The sequence below is a fragment of the Homarus americanus genome, unplaced genomic scaffold (assembly GCF_018991925.1).
Source record: "Homarus americanus isolate GMGI-L3 unplaced genomic scaffold, GMGI_Hamer_2.0 scaffold51646, whole genome shotgun sequence".
In the NCBI taxonomy this organism is placed as follows: Eukaryota; Metazoa; Arthropoda; class Malacostraca; order Decapoda; family Nephropidae; genus Homarus; species Homarus americanus.
The window spans coordinates 90,001-98,921 of NW_024741317.1; the positions used below are offsets into that span (position 1 = coordinate 90,001).

At 50.9% G+C, this 8,921-nt stretch overlaps 1 non-coding gene and 1 pseudogene across 1 annotated transcript in view; both read right to left on the bottom strand.

The window, feature by feature from the left end:
* LOC121875845 overlaps positions 1 to 110 on the bottom strand; it is a 4,253-nt gene extending 4,143 nt beyond the window's left edge. The window contains exon 1 of the ribosomal RNA XR_006090682.1: positions 1 to 110. This exon is cut by the window's left edge and continues 4,143 nt beyond it. This is a non-coding gene — a ribosomal RNA (large subunit ribosomal RNA).
* A 1,074-nt stretch (positions 111 to 1,184) lies between these two features.
* On the bottom strand, positions 1,185 to 1,342 carry LOC121875846 (annotated as a pseudogene).
* Between the last annotated feature and the right edge of the window lie 7,579 nt (positions 1,343 to 8,921).

Below are 8,921 nucleotides of genomic sequence, written 5' to 3' on the forward strand. Positions count from 1 at the left end.
TGGCTTTTCCCGGTTCAGTCGCCCTTACTAAGGAATCCCTGTTGGTTTCTTTTCCTCCGCTTATTAATATGCTTAAATTTGGCGGGTAGCTCTCTCCTACTACGAGGTCGATCGTGGTCTCATCATCCTTAGGGGAACAAGTTCCCCAACCACGAAGCGGAAGACGCTCTGCCACCGACTTTCTTCACCACCGACATTACCAGGCAGGAAGGTTTGAGGGGCGGCGGTACCAGCGGCCATGGCGCCGGCACTCCCACCCCTGACTCCGTTCCTTCTCATTGAGTGGTAAATAGCCAATAGGAAAAGTGTTCCAGCAGAACATCTCTCGCAGAGTCATATACACACACAGTTTTAATGCATATACGCTCGTGTTCCGCCTTACTCGGCCGCACCTTTGCCGCTTAAACTTTGACCTCTTTCCCGTTCCGCATGCCACAGCAGTGGCACTTGTTTATCCGGAGAAAGAGAGCGAGAGTCGCAGTATTAATTGGCGTGAGCGGCCTTTCCGGCTGCAGAACTAGTGCTCTATCCCGGCGAGCGCCGTTATGAGGCGCAACACCGTCTTTAACGCGTTTAGAGAACTCCCCTGCCTCCCTCCCAGTCATGAGATAGACGTGGACTCGTGGCGAACTCTCAAAGAGAACGCCCACACCGTCTGACCGTGGGAGAGGGTGGAGGAGCGCGTGAGGAAGAGCACGGCGTCACCCAAGCATTCTCATCTCTCTGCCTGCACCACTACATGGTAGACTGCGGGCCCAGGCGCACTCATCAATTTAGGTTCCACTGCAATGCATGCCAAGCACTCTTTTCGAGGTGATAGACGAAATTCCGGCGGGCTTACTTAAAAGATATCCGACCCGGTTTCGTTTCCTCTTCGTGGGATGGAGTGCCTCTTAGAACATGTGCAGCATCAGCCATGAGCGGCCGACGGCCATTCGTGTCTCTGTGGACAGCAGGCAAAAGCGCCGCCTCCAGTTATTTGCGAGGGCGACAACTGTCGCTTGTTGTGTTGAATGTGGGTGCGCCAAGTCCATGGACTTGCTAGTGATAGGCTTGCTTGTTTTAAGGGCACGCGCGCAAGCGCGGCGATTAAACCCCAAGGCGAAGCTCGGTTCGGGTTACCCTCGTGTCGGGGAGACAGTCAGCAGGCACCGAACTCGCAGCAACCGATGGATGTATATTTCCGACCCTCGAAGTGGCGGCGACAAGCTCATATGGCTGCCGCCGCCGCAATATGCGTTCAACTTGTCGATGTATCTGGTATTCTTGCGATTCACATACCGACACGCAGTTTGCTGCGGTCTTCATCGACCCACGAGCCGAGTGATCCCCGTTAAGAGTTGTGTATTTGCCATTTGGTCTTTTTGCGACTAACCATCACAGGTCGAGTCTCAATGAAAGGGTTTGACAGACATAGCCCAAGTTTGTGGTTTGGGTTTGGCCGGACGGCTTGTTGTTGTTTTTGACACTTGAATTTCACTCTTTTTGGGTCAAGAGGCTTATTCGCCGGTAGTAAGGAACGGACGGGCAGCCGTCCAAAGCCCGTCCGTCCTCCTCCTCCGGTCTTCGCTCTCGCCCGAGTGTGGTCCACCTACAGCGTGGTGGTACCTATTTTTGGTGCGGGGGCCGGGATTGTCCTCTTTCTGCTGGAGTTGCCAGAGCAGAGCCGAGACCGCCCAAATCAGGAGTAGTAGTAGTTTTAAGAGCGCCCGTTCTCTTTCTCTCTGTTAATGATCCTTCCGCAGGTTCACCTACGGAAACCTTGTTACGACTTTTACTTCCTCTAAATGATCAAGTTTGGACATCTTTCCGTCAGCTCGGCGACGACCCCAGAAAACCCTCGCGAACGGGGCCGACAATCCAAGAGCGCCAGTCCGAAGGCCTCACTAAATCATTCAATCGGTAGTAGCGACGGGCGGTGTGTACAAAGGGCAGGGGCGTAGTCAGCGCAAGCTGATGACTTGCACTTACTGGGAATTCTCGTTCATGGGAAACAATTGCAAGCCCCAATCCCTATCAAGAAAGGCTTTGAACGGGTTACCCGCTCCTCTCGGAGGGGAAAACTCGTTGATCCCTTCAGTGTAGCGTGCCCAGAACATCTAAGGGCATCACAGACCTGTTATTGCTCAATCTCGTGCGGCTAGAATTGCCGCTTATCCTCTAAGAAGAAGTTGCGAACTGGACACCATTTTCTGGAGATCCGTCGACTACTTAGTAGGCCAGAGTCTCGTTCGTTATCGGAATTAACCAGACAAATCGCTCCACCAACTAAGAACGGCCATGCACCACCACCCACCGAATCGAGAAAGAGCTCTCAATCTGTCAATCCTTCCGGTGTCTGGGCCTGGTGAGGTTTCCGTGTTGAGTCAAATTAAGCCGCAGGCTCCACTCCTGGTGGTGCCCTTCCGTCAATTCCTTTAAGTTTCAGCTTTGCAACCATACTTCCCGGAACCCAAAGACTTTGGTTTCGAAGCTGCCCGGTCATGGGAATAACGGCGGATCGCTAGTTGGCATCGTTTATGGTTAGAACTAGGGGTATCTGATCGCCTTCGAACCTCTAACTTTCGTTCTTGATTAATGAAAACATCCTTGGCAAATGCTTGCAGTAGTTCGTCTTGCGACGGTCCAAGAATTTCACCTCTAGCGTCAACGAATGCCCCGCCTGTTCCGATTAGTCATTACCTCTGGTTCCGAAAACCAACAAAATAGAACCGAGGTCCTATTCCATTATTCCATGCATCACCATTCGGGCCATTCAAATAGCCTGCTCTGAGCACTCTAATTTTTTCAAAGTAAACTCTCCGGCCACTCGGGACACTCGACAAAGAGCATCCTGCGAGCGGCGGGCGGCTGTTCGGGCGTGACAGTAAACACCGGGTGCACCGTCAGTCCGGAACTGAGATCCAACTACGAGCTTTTTAACCGCAACAACTTTAATATACGCTATTGGAGCTGGAATTACCGCGGCTGCTGGCACCAGACTTGCCCTCCAATGGATACTCGTTAAAGGATTTAAAGTGTACTCATTCCGATTGCGAGGCCTCGGATGAGACTCACATCGTTATTTTCGTCACTACCTCCCGTGCCGTGGGTAATTTGCGTGCCTGCTGCCTTCCTTAGATGTGGTAGCCGTTTCTCAGGCTCCTCTCCGGAATCGAACCCTGATTCCCCGTTACCGTTATAGCCATTGTAGGCGCATAACCTACAATCGAAAGCTGATAAGGCAGACACTTGAAAGAAGCGGCGCCGGCGGAGACCGTGCGCCAAGTTATTCAGATTCACCACAGGTGGGTTACGGACCGGGCCCGACCAGTTTTGAACTAATAAAAGCGCTCTTCCCTTGCGGTCAGAGACCCAATTGCATGTATTAGCTCTAGAATTGCCACAGTTATCCAAGTAAGTGGGTTTACAGATCCAATGAAACATAGCTGATTTAATGAGCCATTCGCGGTTTCGCCTTAAATCGGCTTGTACTTACACATGCATGGCTTAATCTTTGAGACAAGCATATGACTACTGGCAGGATCAACCAGGTAGCTGCTGCTGTTGGGCGCCTATCACGGCGGCCAAAATAGTGAGATTGAGAGAGAGGCAGAAGACATTGGGAGGACCGCACGTTGGCCTTAGAGAAATAGCAAACCAGATGATCAGATCTAACTGCACCTTCTCTTGCTATCCTCGGCGCCGCAGCGCCCGGTGTGCCAATCTCCTCCTTATCCGCTCCTCTTTGCCCCAGCTCCAGCGAGGCAGCCGACATTGGGCGAGGGACCGCGTTGGCGAATCTCCTCCCTTATCCGCTCCTCTTCTCTTTGCCCCAGCGAGGCAAGACATTGGGCGAGGGACCGCGTTGGCCTTAGAGAAATAGCAACCAGATGATCAGATCAAACTGCACCTTCTCTCGCTATCCTCGGCGCCGGCAGCCAGTGTGCCAATCTCCTCCCTTATCCTCCTCTTCTCTTTGCCCCAGCGAGGCAGCCGACATTGGGCGAGGGACCGCACGTTGGCCTTAGAGAAATAGCAAACCAGATGATCAGATCAAACTGCACCTTCTCTCGCTATCCTCGGCCGGCAGCGCCACCGTGTGTGCCAATCTCCTCCCTTATCCGCTCCTCTCCTCTTCTTTACCCAGCTCCAGCGAGGCAGCCGACATTGGGCGAGGACCACGTTGGCCAATCTCCTCCCTTATCCGCTCCTCTTCTCTTCTCTTTGCCCCAGCGAGGCATAAGACATTGGCCCATCTCCTCCTCTCTCTCTTTCTCTTACTGTTTGTGGGGTGGTCATGAGCCCATCGTCGCCCAATATTGGTTAGGTTGTGTATTTCACGGGTGGGAACCGCCATCATCGTTGTTAGGTGATGGGGTAACCTAACGTGCTTTGACGAGTTTTGGCTGCTAAACTCTCTTTTTAGTATACGGCTCCCAGACTGCGCCCTGGTCGTGTTGAACCATGAGCGTTGTCTATGCACATTTAGGGTAGCCGTTTGCGCGTGGAATAGTGCAATGAATCTCGGTCAAGACGGTCGGCTGCATTGAAGGCCGGCACAGACGCGAGACGGGGTGATCAGCCAACGCAAGTCCGCTAAGTTGGGCAGACAGCAAGGCGAAGGGCCCGTTCCGGACTGAAAGGCCGCAGCATATGCTGTGACGGAAACTAGTAGGGTGGCGACGTGCGCCGAGAGAGAGAGAGTAAATAATGTCCAAACGGAAGAGAGACCTGGCAAGTGTAATTGATAGCGCGAGCCTACTCGCCATAAGCCCGCTCCACTGCCATTCCTCTGATCCAATGAGACTAAAATCTCTCTCTCTCTCTCTCTGCTCCAGCCATTGCAGGGCAGGGCGACGGCAATTTTGGTTGTTGTTTTTGAATGCCGCTTTGCCGAGAGCGCGGCGCTGGGGGCGGAAGATATTTCACACCGAATATGTGTGTGAAGGCACCCTCTCCCTTAATATAGTGAAATAGTGCAATCCAGCATACAAGGTCGGACGATAGGACATTCACCGCCGCACCTCGAGAGTGGATGTTGGGTAAGGTTAAAACCGGACTGTTCGCAGACAGCTAACCCGGTTCCGGACTAATTGGTGGATGCAACATCATGATGATGCTGCTGCTGTCGCGAAACCGCAGTGGCGACGTGAGAGAGTAATAATGTTCAATAGGGAGAGCGACCTGGCTAGTGTAATTGATAGATCGCGAGCCTACTCGCCATTAGCCCGCTCCACTGCCATTCCTCTGACCCAATGAGACTATTCTCTCTCTCGCTCTCCTTCTGCTCCAGCCATTGCAGGGCAGGAGAGGAAATCGACGGCAATTTTGGTTGTTGTTTTGAATGCCGCGTTTTAGAGGCGCCGGCGCTCCGCTGGGGGCGGAAGATATTTCACATCGAATATGTGTGTGAAGGCACCCTCTCCTTAATATAGTGAAATAGTGCAATCCAGCATACAAGAGCGGACGATAGGACAGTCACCGTACCGCACCTCGAGAGTGGAAGTTGTTTGATCGTTTGTTAGGCAAGGTTAAAACCTGACTGTTCGCGAACAGCCGAATAACCCGGTTCCGGACTTACAATAGACGCAACATCATGATGCTGCTGCTGTCGCGAAACCGTGTGGCGACGTGCGCCGAGAGAGTAATAATGTTCAATTGGGAGACAGACCTGGCTAGTGAAATTCATAGATCGCGCTCCACTGCCATTCCTCTGACCCCATGAGACTATTTTCTCTCTCTCTCTCTTCTTCTGCTGCTGCTGCTGCTGCTGCTCCAGCCATTGCAGGGCAGGGAAGGGAAAGCGACGGCAACTTTGGTTGTTGTTTTTGAATGCCGGCTTTGCAGAGGCGCGGCGCTCCGCTGGGGGCGGAAGATATTCCACACCGAATAGGTGTGTGAAGGCACCCTCTCCCTTAATATAGTGAAATAGTGCAATCCAGCATACAAGAGCGGACGATAGGACAGTCACCGTACCGCACCTCGAGAGTGGAAGTTGTTTGATCGTTTGTTAGGCAAGGTTAAAACCCGACTGTTCGCGAACAGCCGAATAACCCGGTTCCGGACTTACAATAGACGCAACATCATGATGCTGCTGCTGTCGCGGAAACCGTGGTGGCGCGTGCGCCGAGAGTAATAATGTTCAATTGGGAGACAGACCTGGCTAGTGAAATTCATAGATCGCACTCCACTGCCATTCCTCTGACCCCATGAGACTATTTTCTCTCTCTCTTCTTCTGCTGCTGCTGCTCCAGCCATTGCAGGGCAGGGAAGGGAAAGCGACGGCAACTTTGGTTGTTGTTTTTGAATGCGCGCTTTAGCAGAGGCGCCGGCGCTCCGCTGGGGGCGGAAGATATTCCACACCGAATAGGTGTGTGAAGGCACCTCTCCCTTAATATAGTGAAATAGTGCAATCCAGCATACAAGAGCGGACGATAGGACAGTCACCGCCGCACCTCGAGAGTGGAAGTTGTTTGATCGTTTGTTAGGCAAGGTTAAAACCCGACTGTTCGCGAACAGCCGAATAACCCGGTTCCGGACTTACAATAGACGCAACATCATGATGCTGCTGCTGTCGCGAAACCGTGGTGGCGACGTGCGCCGAGAGTAATAATGTTCAATTGGGAGACAGACCTGGCTAGTGAAATTCATAGATCGCTCCACTGCCATTCCTCTGACCCCATGAGACTATTTTCTCTCTCTCTTCTTCTGCTGCTGCTCAGCCATTGCAGGGCAGGGAAGGGAAAGCGACGGCAATTTTGGTTGTTGTTTTGAATGCCGCTTTGCGCAGAGGCGCTCCGCTGGGGGCGGAAGATATTTCACACCAAATATGTGTGCGAAGGCACCTCCCCTTAATATAGTGAAATAGTGCAATCGAACATATAAGGGCGGACGTTTTCATCACCGTCTCCCCTCGGTGTGTGCAGATTCTCGGATCATTTTGTAAAGTATGCTCGACCCCGATTGACTTTGACGGTCTCCCATTCGGTGTGCAAGTTTCTGTAGTATGCTATTAAATCGACCCCCGATTGACTTTGACTGTCTCCCATTCGGGTGTGCAAGTTTCTGTAGTATGCTATCAAATCGACCCCGATTGACTTTGACGGTCTCCCATTCGGTGTGCAAGTTTCTGTAGTATGCTATTAAATCGACCCCGATTGACTTTGACGGTCTCCCATTCGGGTGAAAGTTTCTGTAGTATGCTATTAAATCGACCCCGATTGACTTTCACTGTCTCCCATTCGGTGTGCAAGTTTCTGTAGTATGCTATTAAATCGACCCCGATTGACTTTCACTGTCTCCCATTCGGTGTGCAAGTTTCTGTAGTATGCTATCAAATCGACCCCGATTGACTTTGACGGTCTCCCATTCGGGTGTGCAAGTTTCTGTAGTATGCTATCAAATCGACCCCGATTGACTTTGACGGTCTCCCATTCGGTGTGCAAGTTTCTGTAGTATGCTATTAAATCGACCCCGATTGACTTTGACTGTCTCCCATTCGGTGTGCAAGTTCTCTGTAGTATGCTATCAAATCGACCCCGATTGACTTTGACGGTCTCCCATTCGGTGCAAGTTCTCTGTAGTATGCTATCAAATCGACCCCGATTCACTTTGACGGTCTCCCATGCGGTGTGGAACTTCTCTGGTATGTTGTATAATATGACCGAGGTGCCCTACCCTTACTATAGTGAAATAGTGCCATCCAGTGTACAAGGGCGGACGCTTTCATCACCGTCTCCCACTCGGTGTGTGCACATTCTCGGATCATTTTGTATAGTATGCTATTAAATCGACCCTCGATTGACTCTGACGGTCTCCCATTCGGGTGTGCAAGTTTCTGTAGTATGCTATTAAATCGACCCCGATTGACTTTGACTGGCTCCCATTAAGTTTCTGTAGTATGCTATCAATTGACTTTGATTCAAGTTTCTGTAGTATGCTATCAAATCGACCCCGATTGACTTTGACGGTCTCCCATTCGGGTGTGCAAGTTTCTGTAGTATGCTATTAAATCGACCCCGATTGACTTTGACGGTCTCCCATTCGGTGTGCAAGTTTCTGTAGTATGCTATTAAATCGACCCCGATTGACTTTGACTGTCTCCCATTCGGGTGTGCAAGTTTCTGTAGTATGCTATCAAATCGACCCCGATTGACTTTGACGGTCTCCCATTCGGTGTGCAAGTTTCTGTAGTATGCTATTAAATCGATTGACCATTGTTTCCAAATCGACCCCGATTGACTTTGACTATTCGGGTGTGCAAGTTTCTGTAGTATGCTATCAAATCGACCCCGATTGACTTTGACGGTCTCCCATTGTGCAAGTTTCTGTAGTATGCTATTAAATCGACCCCGATTGACTTTGACGGTCTCCCATTCGGGTGTGCAAGTTTCTGTAGTATGCTATTCAATCGACCCCCGATTGACTTTCACTGTCTCCCATTCGGGTGTGCAAGTTTCTGTAGTATGCTATCAAATCCCCGATTGACTTTGACGGTCTCCCATTCGGTGTGCAAGTTTCTGTAGTATGCTATTAAATCGACCCCGATTGACTTTGACGTCTCCCATTCGGGTGTGCTTTCTGTAGTATGCTATTAAATCGACCCCGATTGACTTTGACTGTCTCCATTCGGGTGCAAGTTTCTGTAGTATGCTATTAAATCGACCCCGATTGACTTTCACTGTCTCCCATTCGGTGTGCAAGTTTCTGTAGTATGCTATCAAATCGACCCCGATTGACTTTGACGGTCTCCCATTCGGTGTGCAAGTTTCTGTAGTATGCTATTAAATCGACCCCGATTGACTTTGACGGTCTCCCATTCTTTCTGTGGTATGCTAAATCGATCCCGATTGACTTTGACGGTCTCCAGTGCAAGTTTCTGTAGTAACCCCCGATTGACTTTGACGGTGTCCCATTCGGGTGTGCAAGTTTCTGTAGTA